The sequence below is a fragment of the Poromitra crassiceps genome (assembly GCF_964638095.1).
Source record: "Poromitra crassiceps genome assembly, chromosome: 6".
Classification (NCBI taxonomy): domain Eukaryota; kingdom Metazoa; phylum Chordata; class Actinopteri; order Beryciformes; family Melamphaidae; genus Poromitra; species Poromitra crassiceps.
This window is the reverse complement of record NC_139627.1, coordinates 28,723,952-28,743,951: the sequence shown is the minus strand read 5'-3', so window position 1 is coordinate 28,743,951 and position 20,000 is coordinate 28,723,952. Positions and strand designations below refer to the sequence as shown.

At 47.2% G+C, this 20,000-nt stretch overlaps 1 protein-coding gene across 1 annotated transcript in view; it reads right to left on the bottom strand.

The window, feature by feature from the left end:
* nrp2b (neuropilin 2b) overlaps positions 1 to 20,000 on the bottom strand; it is a gene marked incomplete at both ends in the record, with an annotated part of 184,158 nt that overhangs the window by 50,912 nt on the left and 113,246 nt on the right. The gene's annotated exons all lie outside the window — the stretch shown is intronic.

Genomic DNA, 20,000 nt, shown 5'->3' with positions numbered 1-20,000 from the left:
ATAGCAACCCGGAAGTCGTCAGCTCGCCCCCTTTGCTAGCTGACGTCTTCACCTATGGTACGTACTGAAACAGCTCCGTGACTTTTGTCAAATGCTAAGTTATAAATCTAACTTCACTCAGATCAAAGTGTATAGGAAGTGACATGACTAGTCTGGTCACGCTATGTGACTGTCTGTAAGTTACAGTGCCACCGTCAATGCTGTTGTTTTGATCAGTGAAGTGTGTTAGCTTGTGTAGTGGTTAGCTGCTACTGTGTCATGCCCTATCGTTCTAACGAAGTATTGCGCAACTAATGCAACATTGCGACTGCTTCAGTGTGTTGAATGTATTCCTATTCTGGTGTGCAGGGGCATGGAGCTGTGTGTGTAAATGTCACAGTCATCACCATCCACAATCGTGTGTTTGTTACAGGTATGTTTTGCACTATTTTATGAACACTGTAAAAACTGCATAGAATTATTTTGTTATTTATCTTTTCATATAAATATAGAAAAAATGGGTTCATGGTAGTTTATGAGAGAACACAAAATACATATTTTGTATGTTTTATTTGAAGATGTTTTATTTTATTTTGTAAGAGGAAAAACTATACGATCACTATGTGAGAGAGTTGTACAGTACCCCTTTGCTAGCTGACGTCTTCACCTATGGGGCATGGAGCTGTGTGTGTAAATGTCACAGTCATCACCATCCACAATCGTGTGTTTGTTACAGCTCGGCTGGAAAATAAATGCTGTGAACCTGAGAGAAGTTGTAGCGTGGTTCTTCAGTCTGCTGTGGGTGAACCAGAAGGAGGGGTTACATCTGGTGCCGTGACCTCGTGACTACAGAAGATCAGCCTACCGCCGATCCAGCCTACAGCGGACTGCATTACGACTCAGTTTTGCACAGACACTAAGGTTTCACTAGCAGTAGGAGGAAAAAAAATATATAGTGGAGCAGGAATTAATATTGGCCTAGAGCCGTTTGTTTTGTTTGTGGCTGTTTTAAGTTTCTCTGCCACTCAGGCCAATTTGGAAGGTATTTGGTGACCCTGCTCCATTCTAAATTGTATTTGGCCATATAGCAGTAGAAGTGGCTTTTGAGTTGATCGTCAGTTATCAGCCACTGAGGTTAACCAAAAAAAAAAAAAATTATATCCTGCGTTTGTGCAGCTTGTTGTTTTCTGCACTTGGGTGATTTGTTTTTTTCTTTCCTTTCATGTTTTTGATGGTCATCTTTCACTGATTGAATTGGCCATACGGATGAGCAGATGGCAGAGGGAACAAGCATGCAGTTTGACAGTATGCAACCAGGGAACATGGATGTGCGTCCTAAAAGTTTTGGTAGAGGGATGTCTTTACATACTAGCCCAGTAGCTCAGTACCCTTGCCAGGGTACCCCGGGTTATGGTAGGGGCGTTCCTGCTAACGCTGACGAGTGTGGGGCTAGTCTATTGGTTCACCAGGGTGCCCAGTCCCCTTACGCTTCTACCCCTATTCACCCCCACTCTACTCCTATTCACCCCCACTCTACTCCTATTCACCCCCACTCTACTCCTATTCACCCCCACTCTACCCCTGCTCATCCCCAGTCTGGTGAGACAGACAGTACACTCAGACATTTGAGTGTTTTAATCACAGAGCTGGGGAAACACATAGGAGATTCGGTCACAGCTAGGTTGCTGTCAGATCGGGAGAGTACAACTAGCCAGGGCAGGGATGGCAGGTGTTCACAGGCTTGTGGCACCACAGTGGACCTTTCACAGCTCAACAGGGTTCTTAAGTCAGACGGTAAAGAACCCTCCGTCTTCCGCGGTGAGGCAACCGACAAATGCTCTGTCCATGAGTGGGTTGATCTAATGTCGATGTACCTGAAAAAGAAGAGGGTTGGCGTTGCGGACCAGGCTGATGAGATTATGGGCAAGCTTATGGGGAGGGCCAGGGATGTGGTGAGGATAGGCATACGCAGTGATCCATCACTTAGTGTTGAGCAGCAACCTGACACAATCTATGCTATCCTAAAGCAACATTTCAGTGACCTGTCCTACTCATGCATGCCACTTGCTGATTTCTATAGCACGCTTCCCAGGACTCATGAGAGTCCCATTGACTACTGGGTGCGTCTGAATAAGGTAGCTGATGTAGCAGAAGAATGTCTTGAGCGCCAGGGGAAAAGCATGGGGAACCTTAACAAAGAGGTGGCTATGATGTTTGTGAGACACTGTAATGAGCCTTCCTTGTCTGTTGTATTCAAAAGCAAGCTAGCTGACAGCTGGACAGCAAAAGAGGTCCAAGAGAGGATTGATGAATACCACAGAGAGTCAAAGTCCAGACCCAGTAAACCTACAGCAGAACGCTCTGCCAGACAGGCTGTTGCTGTGGTGGGTAGGGATACACAGGAGGTAGGGAGACCTGAGCCTGAGGTTAGTGTGTTGCATTGCCACAAGCAGAGTGCAAGCCAGCCCCAGCAAGGCGTGGATCTTGCTTCAATACAAAACAGCATGGACAAGATGGCCGAGATGCTTGGCGAGGTGTTGAGTAGTTTAGCTGCCCCTACAAGACCTCCTGCCTTCCGGGGCCACAACCTGTCATTTAGGAAGGGCAGGGTTTCTGGGTCTAGAAGCTGCAGCATTTGCAGTGACAGCTCTCATTCTACCATTGCCCACTGTCAGTTGCACAACCTGTGTTTCCTGTGTCACCAGCCAGGCCACATGAAGCTTCAGTGCCCGAACGCGTCCTCTCATACACCCCAGCCTGCCCCTGCCTCCCCTTTGCATCAGGGAAACTAGACAGCCTGCATTTTGAGAGGGGCGGTGTGGGCTTTAGTGATAACTCCCTCAGTGATGATCTACAGTCAATATATGAATCAGTACGCGAGAGTCTCCCCAGTCACCAAACAGTCGTTCTACAGAACACACAGCGTTTGAGAGGCAGCGATAGTTTGTTTTACACGCCTGTGGTTGTCAATGGGTGTGAAACAGTAAACGCCATGCTAGACACAGGTTCTATGGCATGTTCTGTTAGTGAGGCTGTAGAAGAGAATCTCATTGCTGCTGGCGTCCTGAACAGTGATGTTCAGCAAGACTTAGATATTGTCCTGATCGGATGTGGGGGGCAGAGGGTCAATCCAAAGAGAGTTTGCGATCTGCAGCTTGAAGTATATGGATGTACAGTGAGTGTGCCCACACTGGTTGTTCCCGGTCAGGTGGATGACCTCATCATAGGGACAAATGTAATCAAGCATCTGACACGCAGATTCAAAGAATCAGACAAATACTGGAAGATGGTTTCTGAGACGACTGGTCCTGACATGGGAGGGCGTGATGACTTCCTTGCCATGCTTGCTGGTATCCACCGGTGGAAAGGCGAAGATGTGCCCGACATCGTAGGGACAGTCAAACTCAACAGTGCTGTAACACTCTTGCCTGGACATGAACACCTGGTGTGGGGAAAGCTCCCGGGGAAATCACGCGGATCCCCAGGCTGCACCGTGGTGGTTGAGCCAACACAGTCTCATTCCATCCCAAGAAATGTTCTTGTTGGCAGGGTGGTGACTCCCTTGTGGGGAGATGGATGGATCCCTATGAAGGTCATAAACCCCACAAACAGGCCAATAACGATCAAGAGGAATGCTAAATTGGCGGATGTGTACCCATGCCTAGCTGTTGAGGAAATCCAGCCTGCTGAGAGTTTGTGTGTCAAGTCCAACAGCCAACATGTCACAGCTGAACGAGCCTCAGAGTTGCCTGACGTGACAGAAGCCTTGAGGGAACATGGCTTGAGTGACTTGGATCTCGACTCATGCGAGGTCTCAGATCAATGCAAGACAAAGATGTGCGAGCTCGCCCTGAAATACTCTGACATCTTCTCCAAGCACAGACTTGACTGTGGCGAGGTGAAAGACTTTGTTCACAAGATCCATCTAGTGGATGAAAGACCTTTCAAGCTCCCTTACAGACGTGTGCCACCTGCTCACTACCAGATACTCAGAGTGACGCTGAATGAAATGGAGGAGAAGGGAATCATCAGAAAGTCAACCAGTGAGTTTGCCTCGCCACTCGTCTTAGTCTGGAAGAGGAACGGTGACCTGCGCATCTGTACTGACTTCCGTTGGCTCAACGCCCGGACGGTGAAGGACGCTTACCCCCTTCCACATCAAGCAGACTGCCTTGCTGCTCTGGGGGGTAACGCGCTGTTCAGTACCATGGACCTCACGTCCGGATTTTACAATGTCCCTCTTCACGAAGACCACAAGAAGTTCACAGCCTTTTCCTCACCTGTTGGCCTTCATGAGTATAACAGACTCCCGCAAGGTCTGTGTAACAGCCCGGCAAGTTTCATGCGTATGATGATGATAATTTTTGGTGATCAAAACTTCATGAACTTGCTCTGTTATCTTGATGACCTACTGGTCTTTGCGCCAAGTGAAGAGGAGGCGGTGAGGAGGCTCGAGATGGTCTTTGAGCGGTTGCGGGTGCACAACCTTAAGTTGGCCCCCAAGAAGTGTCATCTTCTGCGCCGATCAGTCCGCTTCTTGGGCCACATTGTAGACAGTAGTGGTGTATCGACAGATCCCGATAAGGTGGAGGCCATACATAAAGTGTCTAAGTCAGACTTGATGCTTCCAGATGGTCAGACCCCGTGCCCCAAAAAGGTCAAGTCATTCTTGGGGTTAGTCATGTGGTACCAACGCTTTATCCCGGGCTGCTCTGCTGTGGCGAAACCTCTAAACCGGTTGACAGCCGAGTCAAAGGTCAACAATTCAAAGAAAGGGAAGGGGCGAAAGCGCGTGACAGCTTACAGGAAGCTGACAGCTGCGGACTGGACGCCAGAGTGCGACCAGGCACTGCAGAACCTGAAAGACGCCCTGCTCAATAATGTCATACTGGCTCACCCCGATTTCTCCAAGCCCTTCGTCCTTTCCACTGACGCGTCATCTGACGGCTTAGGTGCTGTCCTGTCCCAGGTAGCTCCAGGTGATGAGCGGGCTCGGCCTATAGCGTTTGCTAGTAAGTCCTTGAACAAGGCCCAGAGCAATTATCCCGCTCACCGCTTGGAGTTTCTGGCGCTAAGATGGGCGGTCTGCGAGAAATTCAGCCACTGGCTCAAAGGTCATGTTTTCACCGCTTGGACAGACAACAACCCGCTCGCCCATATTCTCACCAAGCCAAAGCTAGATGCGTGCGAGCAACGCTGGGTTGCAAAGTTGGCTGCTTACGAGTTTGACATCAAATACGTGCCTGGGCCGAAGAATGTTGTAGCAGATGCCCTCAGTAGAAAGCCTTTTGCGGGGAAGAGGATCGGTGAACGTCTGATCAGTGAGCCATATGGATGTCTACTGGAGGAGTCAGAGGGGCTGTCTGGAGGTGATGTTCAGGAGGCCTTCAGGTGGTCGAATGTCCGCCAATCTACTCAGAAAGCTGAGAGAAGAGGCAAGAAGGCAGCGCCTGTTGCAGCAGCACACTCAGTTGGCTCCCTGTCTGGAGCTGAAGTGTCGGCTCTCCTAGACTCTCATAATAACTGGGACACAGCTGCGAGAATCAGATCCACAGTCCTGGTTGGCCACGTCCAGAGTGTCATGTCTGTTGGCCAAGATGCATTGCCGTCTATCTCGAAGCAAGATCTCAGAGACAAGCAGCGGGAAGATGCCGACTTAATGAGAGTGATGTTCTATGTCGAGCGGCATCGCAGACCTTCAAGGAGGGAGAGACCCAACGAGGCTGTGAGTGCTTTGAGACTGATGAGGCAGTGGGAGAAGTTGGTGCTAGAGGATGGCATCCTGTATCGTGTGTCCAAAGATCCCATCACCAGGAAGAAGAGACACCAGTATGTCGTTCCTTTGTCACTGAGGGAGGCTGCTGTGTGTGGGTGTCATGAGGACGCAGGTCACCAGGGTCAAGACAGGACCTTCTCCCTTGTGAAGCAGAGGTTCTACTGGAGCTCTATGGAGCGGGATGTTAGAGACCACGTGAAGTGCTGTGCCAGGTGTGTGATGGGAAAGACGCCAGAGCCGGATGGCCGTGCGCCGCTTGAGAGCATCAAAACGACAGCGCCCTTGGAATTAGTATGCATAGACTTCTGGACAGCAGAGGATTCCAAGAACCGCGGTGTTGATGTCTTGGTCGTGACGGACCACATCACCAAACTGGCGCATGCATTCCACTGCCCTGACCAGACAGCCAAGCAGGTGGCAAGGAAATTGTGGGATAATTTCTTCTGCTACTACGGCTTCCCCCAGCGAATACACTCAGACCAGGGCGCCAACTTCGAGAGCGAGTTGATAGCGGCCCTTCTTCAGCTCTCAGGCGTCAAGAAGTCCCACACCACAGCTTATCACCCGATGGGGAACGGGTCAGCTGAGCGTTTCAATCGTACATTGGGAAATATGATTAGGACGCTCCCACCACGTGCAAAGCAGAGCTGGCCTCAGATGTTACACACCTTGACGTTTATGTACAACAGCACCACCCATGAGACTACTGGTTTCCCTCCATTCTACCTTATGTTTGGTCGGGTACCTCGTCTGCCAGTCGATGTTCTGTTCAAGTCTGTTCTGAGAGATGATGGTGAGGTCTCGTTCCCACAGTACGTTGAGGGGCTGAAGAAAGATCTGCGAGAGGCCATGGTGCTGGCGGAGAAGCATGCTGGTAATGAGCAGAGGCGACAGGCCGACATATACAACCGGAGGGTCAAGGGGGTGGAGATCGAGCCCGGTGACAGAGTTCTCCTAGCAAACAAGGGAGAGAGAGGGCGCAAGAAGTTGGCGGACCGATGGGGTGATGTGGTTTATACCGTGGTCAACAGCAACCCCAGAACCCACACCTTTGAGGTTCGTCATCCCATCTCAGGCCAGTCGAAGGTTGTCCACCGTAACTTGATGCTCTGTGTGAATTTCTTGCCAGCCTTGCCCGAAGCTGATGAGTGTGACTCCCTAGTCTCTACCTGTGCTTCGGATGATGAGTCGGTTGATCTCTCCACTGGACAGCCTACACAACCTGACTGTCCCTCTCTGATCTCTTCCCGTGCTTCAGATGGGAATGAAGTTCTGGATCTCTCCACTGAACGCCTTGCACAGCCTGACGGTGCAGCAGATCATACCGCCCGTACCCAGCATTGGGTTTCTCAGATTCCTATGGAAGGCACTGATCACACGCTCAAAGTTCTTGTGCCACCGTCAGAGAGTCAGGTCGTGGATGATGTCCAAGTAGATGTGTGTCTGGCGGGTTCGTCTCCGGCTGGAGGCGTTCCTTTAAGTGTTTCAGACTCTGATAATGGCCAGAGCTGCCAGAGTAACACAGAGCGAGTTGGGCCTGACACTTCTAGAACAGTTGCATCTGATCTATGCCCTGAAAGTGTAACAGCTGTCAGGAGCAGGGCTGGCCGTGTCGTTAGACCTGTCAGTAGGCTTATCCAGGCTATGAACGGTCAGAAACTGCACACACAGACTGATAAGCTGAGGACATGGGCTAGTTCCTTGTTTAGTGTGAACACAGTGTGTTAGATTCCTTTCCGTTTTTTTTCCAATTCACCGTTGCTTTCTTCCATACCTCTGTGCCACGCCATTGTAGATGGCTAATCTGAGTTTGAATTGAATGTGAGAAGTGTATACTGGCACTTTTTATGTCATCTGTGAAGGGTTTGTGATAAGCGCTGCACTGCCCTCCTGAGTTCTTTACTGAACAGCTTTATGGCTTGACGGGACACATTGTTGTGTGTTGTTCATTCAAAGTGTTGGTTGTGAGGTATGGAGGGATGCATTTGAAGGTGTTTTGGAACTTTGACGAATTCAGGGGAGGAGAATGTAACAGGGTTGTTATAGTTTGTTGAAGTTCGACAAAATTCTTTATTATTTTTATCTGGCAAGCTAGTCTTGCAGGTTTATTACTTTCTTTGGTTTTACATTTTGTTAATCTATGCAAGGGTTCTCTTTTTATTTGTTGCACTTAGCGCCCTCTTGTGGCTTCTGGTGGATGGTGGTAAACATAGCAACCCGGAAGTCGTCAGCTCGCCCCCTTTGCTAGCTGACGTCTTCACCTATGGTACGTACTGAAACAGCTCCGTGACTTTTGTCAAATGCTAAGTTATAAATCTAACTTCACTCAGATCAAAGTGTATAGGAAGTGACATGACTAGTCTGGTCACGCTATGTGACTGTCTGTAAGTTACAGTGCCACCGTCAATGCTGTTGTTTTGATCAGTGAAGTGTGTTAGCTTGTGTAGTGGTTAGCTGCTACTGTGTCATGCCCTATCGTTCTAACGAAGTATTGCGCAACTAATGCAACATTGCGACTGCTTCAGTGTGTTGAATGTATTCCTATTCTGGTGTGCAGGGGCATGGAGCTGTGTGTGTAAATGTCACAGTCATCACCATCCACAATCGTGTGTTTGTTACAGGTATGTTTTGCACTATTTTATGAACACTGTAAAAACTGCATAGAATTATTTTGTTATTTATCTTTTCATATAAATATAGAAAAAATGGGTTCATGGTAGTTTATGAGAGAACACAAAATACATATTTTGTATGTTTTATTTGAAGATGTTTTATTTTATTTTGTAAGAGGAAAAACTATACGATCACTATGTGAGAGAGTTGTACAGTACCCCTTTGCTAGCTGACGTCTTCACCTATGGGGCATGGAGCTGTGTGTGTAAATGTCACAGTCATCACCATCCACAATCGTGTGTTTGTTACAGCTCGGCTGGAAAATAAATGCTGTGAACCTGAGAGAAGTTGTAGCGTGGTTCTTCAGTCTGCTGTGGGTGAACCAGAAGGAGGGGTTACATATGCTTAAGTTGAAAGTGGTACAATGGGAGAGAAAATGAGCTCCTCACAGAAGGAACGTCTACAGGAGCCAACTACAGTTGTAGTGAAGCAGTACCAAGCATATGGTGGTGCTTAAAAGATTATGATATGACGTCTACTGAAAAGTGCTGGTTGTAAAAATGAGTTGACAATAAACAGCTAACAAGGTAAGAGCCAAAAATATAGGCCGAGCCTATATTTATATATATACCGGTAGCTTAAAGTGCTAAATGATGATGTTGGGTGGGAAAACAAGTTCTTTATGGCAGGAAACTCTTTAGATGCTGAATAGGTAATTAACCCATCTAATGGTAAGCCACCAAGAATATGGTTTTATGCTAAGTGCTGCAGTAGACCACACATTTAAACATCTATTCTAGCAGATGGGAAGACTGTACCAGTGGGCTACCTCAAGGTTTTACAGAGCAAGCTGCGGAAGTGATCCTGAAAGCTGTAGTTCCTCGAATCGCCACTTGAGGCTGGACCCAAAAAGGCAGTCGTTCCCGTTCACCCCCATGTAAAAATGACCAACTTTGTAATAGGATTATGCATGTTTATAGAATGGACCAAACCCTGGTTTTGCCCTATAGCTAATTTCACCTGTAGGCGGGATGCATTTTGATGTAACTTGCCCGTTTAGAGTACAATAGACAGGGGTGAAAGTGGTTTGAATTTCTTGCAGGAACTATAGGCTACTACCCCAACCTTCATCGTTTCATATTGTTCTCCTCCCACCCCCATCGCCTGTTCTTTCTTCTGAGGAGGGACCTGCTGCTTCTTGTTGAGTCTCCTCTTCCTCCCTCTGGCCCTCAACTGTTTCAATTAAATTAGAATAACATTTACAACTAAATTCATCAACAGTCAAACAGTCTCTGTCTTTGAATTGTCAGAACAGTGGGCAGATAAATTAATGACCAGATTATTAGTAAAATAAAATATCTCAAAATGTATCCTACAATGTGTAGGATACATACAAAATGTTGTACTGTATGCACACAGACTGTGTTCTGAGTAAGCCACTGTCTAGTTTGCTAGTATTAAGCTAACTTCATGTCCATTCTCTGGTCTAAATTAGCATCATCACCTGTATTTGCATCTGAGGGTGGGTTTTCATTTTGCAGAGGCTCTGCCTCTTCCCTCTGGCCCTCAATTTGCTCTCTTCTTCTAACTTTAGCCCATTATCTGCTTCTTTATCTCTCTCCTTCCTCTTAAACATTTGAGTTATTGTTCGTTGCATGTATCTGCTCCTTTTGTTCTGAAAACAATGGCAAACATGTTGGGCTCGTTTATTATCCATCCTTGCCCGCTGCCCGGTGCAAATTGCATTAATAAAGTAGGTGCATTTGGTCGCAAAATGTCCGGGAACAATAAATCAAACGCACCTTTATACCACAGTTAGTTCCGGCCGAGTAATTTGATTGGACAAGAGTTGCCTACCGCCATCCATTTCACGTTAACAGCGCTGGCACTTCACTGTGTGTGTAGGCTATCACTCCATTTCACAGCACTTCGTGTGTATCACTCCATTTCACTGCGCCTCCTCCAGCCTGTTAGCTTAGGCTACTCGCCCCACAATTGCCACAAAGTAAACCCATGCCTTGCGGCACATCGCTGCCTGCCTGCCTCTCAGTGGTTGGAAATATTACCGTTTCTGCTTGCTTGTCCAGTGATCGTGCAGCTTGCCGATCACGGACAAATAGCAGGCGGAACTGCGGCTCTGGGAAACCCCCCGTCTCGTGCGAGCTGCGCAAGGACTGCAAGATGGTGACAGACAACACTACAATGAGTGCCTACATCCATTTTATTTACAGTACATGGACTGTACTTAAAAAGCCACCAATAATATAACATGAAGTTTGTCTGAAAGTGCCACACCATACACTGTAGAGATACTATATACATACTATATACACACCATACACTGTAGAGATACTATATACACACCATACACTGTAGAGATACTATATACACACCATACACTGTAGAGATACACACCATACACTGTAGAGATACTATATACACACCATACACTGTAGAGATACTATATACACACCATACACTGTAGAGATACTGTATACACACCATACACTGTAGAGATACTGTATACTGGGCAAAGTAGCACATGGAACATGATTGTACAGCAAAGTAGCACAATGGAACAGTGTTAAGCTAAGTATAATGATGACTATTGTATAAGAGACTAACAACTTGTGGCATGGAATGGCTAACTAGATCAGTGAACCATGGTTAGCGGCAGAGGAAATGAGTTTAAGCCTGGCAAAAAGACTTAAGCTGAGTATGACATTAACTGCTCATGCAGGAGAACAGAGGGACGTGACAGTGAGACATAGCTTTAAGTAGCCTACATGGCTTTAACAACTTGAAACATGCAGCAGAAAGGTGGGTGAGGTGAGCCAGGCATGACGGAGTAGCAGGAGCCTACAGCCCAGTCTTGGCATACTGTATTCTGGTAAAGACCAATCTCAAATGAATGAGTCAAATGATGTATTGAAAGATAAGAAGTGATACTTGACTTTTACACCAGTAACCTAGTTGGAGACATTGCATGGTCATTTATAGCAGTAAATGAAGGTGTCCCAGTTAGGACAATACCAGCAAACATGTCCGACTCAGGACACAGTGATGCTACTATCAAAAGCCAATAAGTTATGGTCAGTGACAGCAGGTATAGACAGAAAGACAGCCATAGATACACAGACAAATAGATACATATATAGAGTGCCAGAGAGAGAGAGAGAGAGAGAGAGAGAGAGAGAGACAGAGAGAGAGAGAGACAGAGAGAGAGAGAGAGACAGAGAGAGAGAGAGAGAGAGAGAGAGAGAGAGAGAGAGAGACAGAGAGAGAGAGAGAGAGAGAGAGTGTTAGTGTAATAGGGAGTGAGCGATAGAGAGAGCAGTGGAGAAATAAATAAGTGTGAGAGCATATCTGGGAAACATTGAGAAGAAGTGGGGAGCCAAACCTAAATATTTATAGTGGGAAAACACGCACACAGGGATCCAAGCACGCAGGCACGCACGCACGCACGCACACGCACACACACAAACACACACACACACACACACACACACACACACACACACACACACACACACACACACACACACACACACACACACAATGAACCTGTGCCCGATCATAAGCGTTTCCATGTGTGATACCTCAAACAGCCAGAGAGGACGAGATAAAGCGAACTGTCCTCCAGAGTTAAACTGAACATAATTATACCTTCTTTCAAACAACATTTGAGCTGTTCTGGGTGTGTACTTGATTTGCCCTCTCAGGCACTTGATGCTGGAACGCCCTTGTAGTTTAGAAATGTCGTAAAGCACCAGAAGAATAAACCAAGCGCTCCTTCCGTTTGTCGAGCCCTTGGGGACATATTGTCAGTGTCTCGCACAGACCTGATACATCCAAAATCTCATGCCAGTTTTCATATGAACATCCATGATTCTGACATTTCACAGTGCCTGATCTGTGCTTTGGCTCAGCCTCAGGGCTGTGAAACGTTCGCTGCTAGTGGGAGACAATGTGAGCGTTCAAAAAGTGTCACCGCAAACATCTAAAAATGGAAAAGGTAGAGGTGAGGGGAGAGACACCATATGGGAAAGGAGGTCAGGAGAGGGTGGGGGGTCTGAGGGAAGGAAGGAGATAGGAGGTGCAGGGTAAGGAGGTCAGGAGAGGGTGGGGTGTGTGAGGGAAGGAGATAGGAGGTCAGGAGAGGGTGGGGTGTGTGAGGGAAGGAGAGGGTGGGGGTGTGAGGGAAGGAGATACAGTCGGAGGTGCAGGGTAAGGAGGTCAGGAGAGGGTGGGGGGTGTGAGGGAAGGAGATAGGAGGTCAGGAGAGGGTGGGGGTGTGAGGGAAGGAGATACAGTCGGAGGTGAGGGTAAGGAGGTCAGGAGAGTGTGGGGGGTGTGACGGAAGGAGATAGGAGGTCAGGAGAGGGTGGGGGTGTGAGGAAAGGAGATACAGTAGGAGGTGCAGGGTAAGGAGGGAAGGAGAGGGTGGGGGTGTGAGGGAAGGAGATAGGAGGTGCAGGGTAAGGAGGTCAGGAGAGGGTGGGGGTGTGAGGGAAGGAGATACAGTAGGAGGTGCAGGGTAAGGAGGTCAGGAGAGGGTGGGGGGTGTGAGGGAAGGAGATATGGGGTGCAGGGTAAGGAGGTCAGGAGAGGGTGGGGGTGTGAGGGAAGGAGATACAGTAGGAGGTGCAGGGTAAGGAGGTCAGGAGAGGGTGGGGGGTGTGAGGGAAGGAGATATGGGGTGCAGGGTAAGGAGGTCAGGAGAGGGTGGGGGTGTGAGGGAAGGAGATAGGAGGTCAGGAGAGGGTGGGGTGTGTGAGGGAAGGAGAGGGTGGGGGTGTGAGGGAAGGAGATACAGTCGGAGGTGCAGGGTAAGGAGGTCAGGAGAGGGTGGGGGGTGTGAGGGAAGGAGATAGGAGGTCAGGAGAGGGTGGGGGTGTGAGGGAAGGAGATACAGTCGGAGGTGAGGGTAAGGAGGTCAGGAGAGTGTGGGGGGTGTGACGGAAGGAGATAGGAGGTCAGGAGAGGGTGGGGGTGTGAGGAAAGGAGATACAGTAGGAGGTGCAGGGTAAGGAGGGAAGGAGAGGGTGGGGGTGTGAGGGAAGGAGATAGGAGGTGCAGGGTAAGGAGGTCAGGAGAGGGTGGGGGTGTGAGGGAAGGAGATACAGTAGGAGGTGCAGGGTAAGGAGGTCAGGAGAGGGTGGGGGGTGTGAGGGAAGGAGATATGGGGTGCAGGGTAAGGAGGTCAGGAGAGGGTGGGGGTGTGAGGGAAGGAGATACAGTAGGAGGTGCAGGGTAAGGAGGTCAGGAGAGGGTGGGGGGTGTGAGGGAAGGAGATATGGGGTGCAGGGTAAGGAGGTCAGGAGAGGGTGGGGGTGTGAGGGAAGGAGATAGGAGGTGCAGGGTAAGGAGGTCAGGAGAGGGTGGGGGTGTGAGGGAAGGAGATAGGAGGTGCAGGGTAAGGAGGTCAGGAGAGGGTGGGGGTGTGAGGGAAGGAGATACAGTAGGAGGTGCAGGGTAAGGAGGTCAGGAGAGGGTGGGGGGTGTGAGGGAAGGAGATATGGGGTGCAGGGTAAGGAGGTCAGGAGAGTGTGGGGGGTGTGAGGGAAGGAGATATGGGGTGCAGGGTAAGGAGGTCAGGAGAGGGTGGGGGGTGTGAGGAACAGGAAGGTAGCAGGAGAGATGAGAGGAGGGGGAGTTGGTTGGCAGGAGATGGGAGTGATTACATTCTTTTGACGGGGAGGGGAGTCACAGGGGGAGGAGAGGAGGGGAGGAGGGGGTAATGTGGGAGCTAATAACATTCTCACAACTCCCTCCCTCCCTCCTTCCTGCTCCAACATTTTCCATTCCCTCTCATGTGTTCTTCATACCTATAGCTGTAAAGAGCAGGGTTGGGTCAGTTACTTTGTGAATATAATCGGTTGCAGACTACTGGCTTAGATTCACATGCCCATTAAAGCAAGCCACTCGGTTACTGAAAATCATCAAATCCATAGTTATTCTTTGAATGATTTTGGCTCCAAAATCCATATAATTAATGAAGTTGAAGAACTGAATGAATAAACAATGGACTCAACAATGTTCTTAATTAAATAATTGTTTCTTGTTGTTATCATCATCTAAAACCATTATTCTAGGATGTGTTAAATTATGGTTGGATCGATAATCTCACAAACTAAATGTTTCCCCTTCCAAACTAAGTACAGTACTGTAATGTGCTTTCCTGGTGTTTAGTGGTAACTGTAGTGGCTTGCAGATGCATTTTGTTGGTAATGGCATTACTGTATGATCTCTGCAGGACAGAGGAGTGAGAGGAGTGAGAAAAGAGAGGTACAGGAGGAGCAGGGTGGAGAGATAAGTGGGAGTATCTAAGACCACATCCCACCAATCACATGGAAGTATCTGGAGCCTAGCCACCGCTCACATGTGAAAACCATCAGCGATGCTGGACCTGGAAAACACCCACACACACACACACACACACACACACACACACACACACACACACACACACACACAGACACGCACACGCACACACTTGGCTTCACTTAGACTGGATTGGCTGTAACCCTGGAACAGTGGAACACCTCTAGAATGTTCTAGCACAGGCACGCTCAACAACATTCCCTCCAGGGACCTGCTGCAACTACAGACGTGTGTGTGTGTGTGGGGGGGGGGGGGCTGTTTGGCAGAGAGGGAGATGGCACTGGCCTGTCACTGCATATTAAATGTGAAACTTATAGGAGACTTTAATTTACTTACTGTGTATTCTAAACTTTATGCGGGGAAAGTGACCTGAGCACGTTCTTCCGCCTTTGCACTCATTCAAAGTCCCTGCACATTAACACAGTGCACTCACAGTGCTTTACTTCAGGCCTGTGCAGCTCCATAGCTTTGAGTGTCTTGCTCAAAGGCACCTCAGCAGTAGTTGTTGAGGGAGGGTAGAGAGCTACTGATTCCCCCCACCCACATTCCCCCAGATTCAAACTAGCAACCTTCCTGTCACATGGCTGCTTGTCTAGGCAAATCTCTAATAGGCTACCTACCGCTGCCCAAAGCCTACTCTGCAAATCACTTCTGTTAATGCAAGGCCCAATGAATGATATGATGTAGTCCCCCATCTGAGCCAATCAGTAAACACATGATATGATGTAGTCCCCCATCTGAGCCAATCAGTAAACACATGATATGATGTAGTCCTCCATCTGAGCCAATCAGTAAACACATGATATGATGTAGTCCTCCATCTGAGCCAATCAGTAAACACATGATATGATGTAGTCCTCCATCTGAGCCAATCAGTAAACACATGATATGATGTAGTCCCCCATCTGAGCCAATCAGTAAACACATGATATAATGTAGTCCCCCATCTGAGCCAATCAGTAAACACATGATATGATGTAGTCCTCCATCTGAGCCAATCAGTAAACACATGATATGATGTAGTCCCCCATCTGAGCCAATCAGTAAACACATGATATAATGTAGTCCTCCATCTGAGCCAATCAGTAAACACATGATATGATGTAGTCCCCCATCTGAGCCACTCAGTAAACACATGATATAATGTAGTCCTCCATCTGAGCCAATCAGTAAACACATGATATGATGTAGTCCTCCATCTGAGCCAATCAGTAAACACATGATATAATGTAGTCCTCCATCTGAGCCAATCAGTAAACACATGATATGATGTAGTCCTCCATCTGAGCCAATCAGTAAACACATTATGATGTAGTCCTGCATCTGAGCCAATCAGTAAACACATGATATGATGTAGTCCTCCATCTGAGCCAATCAGTAAACACATGATATAATGTAGTCCTCCATCTGAGCCAATCAGTAAACACATGATATGATGTAGTCCTCCATCTGAGCCAATCAGTAAACACATGATATGATGTAGTCCTCCATCTGAGCCAATCAGTAAACACATGATATAATGTAGTCCTCCATCTGAGCCAATCAGTAAATAAGTGTGTCACCTAATTGACCTTTTTCACAGCAGCCCTTTTGTGTCTAAAATGCAGGAAGTAAACGAAAAAAAGGGCTCGCAACACAATTTTAGATAGCTCCCGTAGTGGACATTTATTTAGACAAACAGTTTCGGCCTGGTTCAGGCCTTTGTCAGTGTCAACTCACTCGACACTGACGAAGGCCCGAACCAGGCCGAAACTGTTTGTCTAAATAAATGTCCACTACGGGAGCTATCTAAAATTGTGTTGCGAGCCCTTTTTTCCGTTTATTTTCCTGTTTGGTACAGTTGAGCTCAGCACCAACTAGTGGATGTGCGTAAGTCTCTGGATGCCTAAAATGCAGGAAGTAACATAGGTGCCAGCAGAACATTAATGAGGGCTTCCAAATTCCAATTAATTTGGGTGTTTCAGTGCTGGGGCCCTCATGAATGTATTGCTTGCACCTGTGTTACTGCCTTTTCAATCTGGGAACCCAGAGTCTATTTTTATTTGAAAAATAGACTCTGGGAGAGCCCTACCTTTTTCCCCACGGCTTCCTGTACAGCGCGCCTCTCCTGCCACCGTCACTTCCTTTTCTGCGTCCGTGCTCCACCGTTTACAGTCTGAATAGCAACTTGCTCCGCGACTTTGGCGATACTACTAGTCACAACAACTACACCTCCAGTCATTTTCCACTGTTGTTGTGAGACGAGTTGAGGTCTTTTATGCAGTGTGTTTTTGCGTTAACGTTATTAGCGAATAGCCGAAACGGATGCGGAAAAGGAAGTGACGGTGGCAGGAGAGGCGCGCTGTACACGGGCCAGGAAAAAAGGTAGGGCTGTCCCAGAGATTTTTCAAATAAAAATAGACTCTGGGTTCCCAGATTGCTGCCTTTTAGACACAAAATGGCTGCTGTGAAAAAAGCGGATCGACCCGTTATTGAGTGCTGCAGGGAGGACGTATTTTTGTAGGCCAGCGGTTCCAAAACTGGGGTATGCGGTTAGTACGGGGTACATGGGTAGGCGATGCTAACTTCCAGGTTTTAAGACTCATTCCTGTGGCACTCTACTGTAGCGCCCCCTTTGGGCCAATCAGTGTGATTTTGAAAATGCTGGAATGCGGAGATGAAATGTGTAATTTCCTCAAGTATTTTTTTTTTTACAGATGGATGGACAGATGGAGAGATGGAACAACAAACAGATAGAAACTAAGCACAAACTGAATCGATGGATCCTGCAGTCCAAAGGCGGCAGTTGATTGAAGACAAAGCTACATTTGGCTACTCCCAGACACCGACCACAGGAACAAAGACTCTCTCTCTCTCTCTCTCTCTCCCTCTTCTCTCTCTCTCTCTCGCTCTCTCTCTCTCTCTCTCTCTCTCTCGCTGTGATTGTGTGTCTATCATTGTCTCCAACTCCCCCACCCATGCACACACAATATTGCCGTTTTCTATGGAGATGAGAAACTAAGTGTTTATTTACACAATGAAGCATGGACCCTTGTGTATATGCCAAACAGGTGGTGTGTGTGTGTGTGTGTGTGTGTGTGTGTGTGTGTGTGTGCGTGCGCGCGTGCGTGCGTGCGTGCGTGCATGCGTGTGTGTCATTTGTGCCTACCTGCCTGCCAACAAAGCAATAGGTGTGGAGTGAAAGAGATGAGAACATAGTGTAGCAGATGTTCTGATAGCTTAGTCATTTAAAGCAGGAACAACACTGGCAGCTTGGCAGCTCTCGGGTCAAATCCAATAGTCTGGGTTACGAACCCTAAATTACATGATGCCTCCATAGCTAGCGTGGATGATTAGAATGAGTCCTGCAATAATATTCTGGCATTTGTTTCTGTTTTCTCATTGGGGAATGCTAAACTATAGTCTTGTGTGCCCTGTAAGAACCTTGTATCCTTAATTTTGGATTTCGTCACTGCAATTGGGGGCTGAGATTGTCTCCCATGTGTGGAAATTAGTTCACGTCTCTGAAGCCAGGTCTGACTGCTTCAGCTCCATTGTCAAATGGGAAAACAATGCAGGGGCGGTAATGGAAAAAAACTATATATATTTTCTCAGTCTCCTAAAAGCTGATATTTTTTCGATGAGGTTTGTGCGTGACACTGACATTACCTTTGTCTGTACAGTACGTTTAGTGACGGAACAATAATGATGAGGTGATAAATGAATCTTTGAAGCAACACAACATGCTAATTTACTGGCACATGTGAAGGAGAAGCATCCAGGGACAGCATTCCATCTGGTCACGTTTCCTTGCTGTATGTGCTAATTGACTATCAGGAGAAAAGTCAAGGTGTCAATTATAGACCTATCTGTGCCATGTGTGACTGATTGTTAATGAGGTGGTAAGTGTGCTTTCTTCACAGTCAAACATATTCACTGGTGTCAAACAGATTGTATGTGCTTCATACCTGCCAACACTCCCCCAGTTGGTAAATTGTATGAAATCAGGAGACTAATGTGAGAAATTATTAATTTCTCTCATTAGTCTCCTGATTTCATAGTGATACAAATCAAATGGATGTAGCGGGGTTAGTTATAAAGCCAGAATGACGTTTCTGGTATCATCGAGACAAGACCTAAGGAATCCATTGGTACCAACCGTGCCATGCTAGCTTGTCGGGAAGGTGGCTAAATTACGCTCCAAAGTTAGGCATGGGAAAACATGGCATGCCATTTTCAACGGGTTCTATGGGTCCCCATGAGTCTCCCTTTCAATAGGGTAGCGCCAGCATTTTTTTGACAATGCAGCATTTAGAACAACAGATAACATCACTGGCGGAGTTTCGACAGGCCTGACGAATGGAAGGGCATTTAAGGATAACCCAGAACATCTCCCTCTTTTCCACAGCCTAAATGTTGGCAAGTGCAGCGTCTCTGAGTGAAAATGATTTCTGCCTTTCTTTGCTGAATGAAAGAATGTTGGAATAACGTGCCTTTTGGTTGAGGTTTCTGGGCGACCCTGGTTGATTTGAGCAAAGAAGAGATTGTCAAGTAATTTCTGGGTCACGTGCCAAATACTAATGCTGCCTTGCTGGCTCATAGAAAAATATATAAAAAGAGATCTTTGAATAAAGTGCAATTTGGCTGAAAGTGTATCTTTGCTTTCTTGTTGACTAAATAATGTATTACACACACATACACATATAAATAATGTATTGCACACACATAACACACACACACACACACACACACACACACACACACACACACACGCACGCACGCACGCACACACACACACACACACACACACACACACGCACGCACGCACGCACGCACGCACACACACACACACACACACACACACACACACACATACACATATGACTTTGTTGTAAACTGTGAATGAGTGAATGAGTAATGGATGCCTACTCAAATAAATGTGGCCGTGTTGTTAATATAGGAAAGAATGATTGGATAATAGATCTCATGCTCCCAAGGTGAATGATTGTTTGGAGCAAGAAAGAGATTGTAAACTAATTTCTGAGTCTCACACAAAGTACTAATGTTGCCATCTTGACTGATGTGGATGCATCTTGTGTCCGTTTGCTAGAATCGTTGGTGAAAAGACAAGATGTCAAACTATTTTTCTGTTATATTAGTTATGTAATATAGCCTGTTTGCCTAATCAAGAGGATAACAAATCATAGTACGGTAATAATATTTTATCATACGTTAATTTTTGTCAAAATCTGGCTGCCTGAAGCTGACT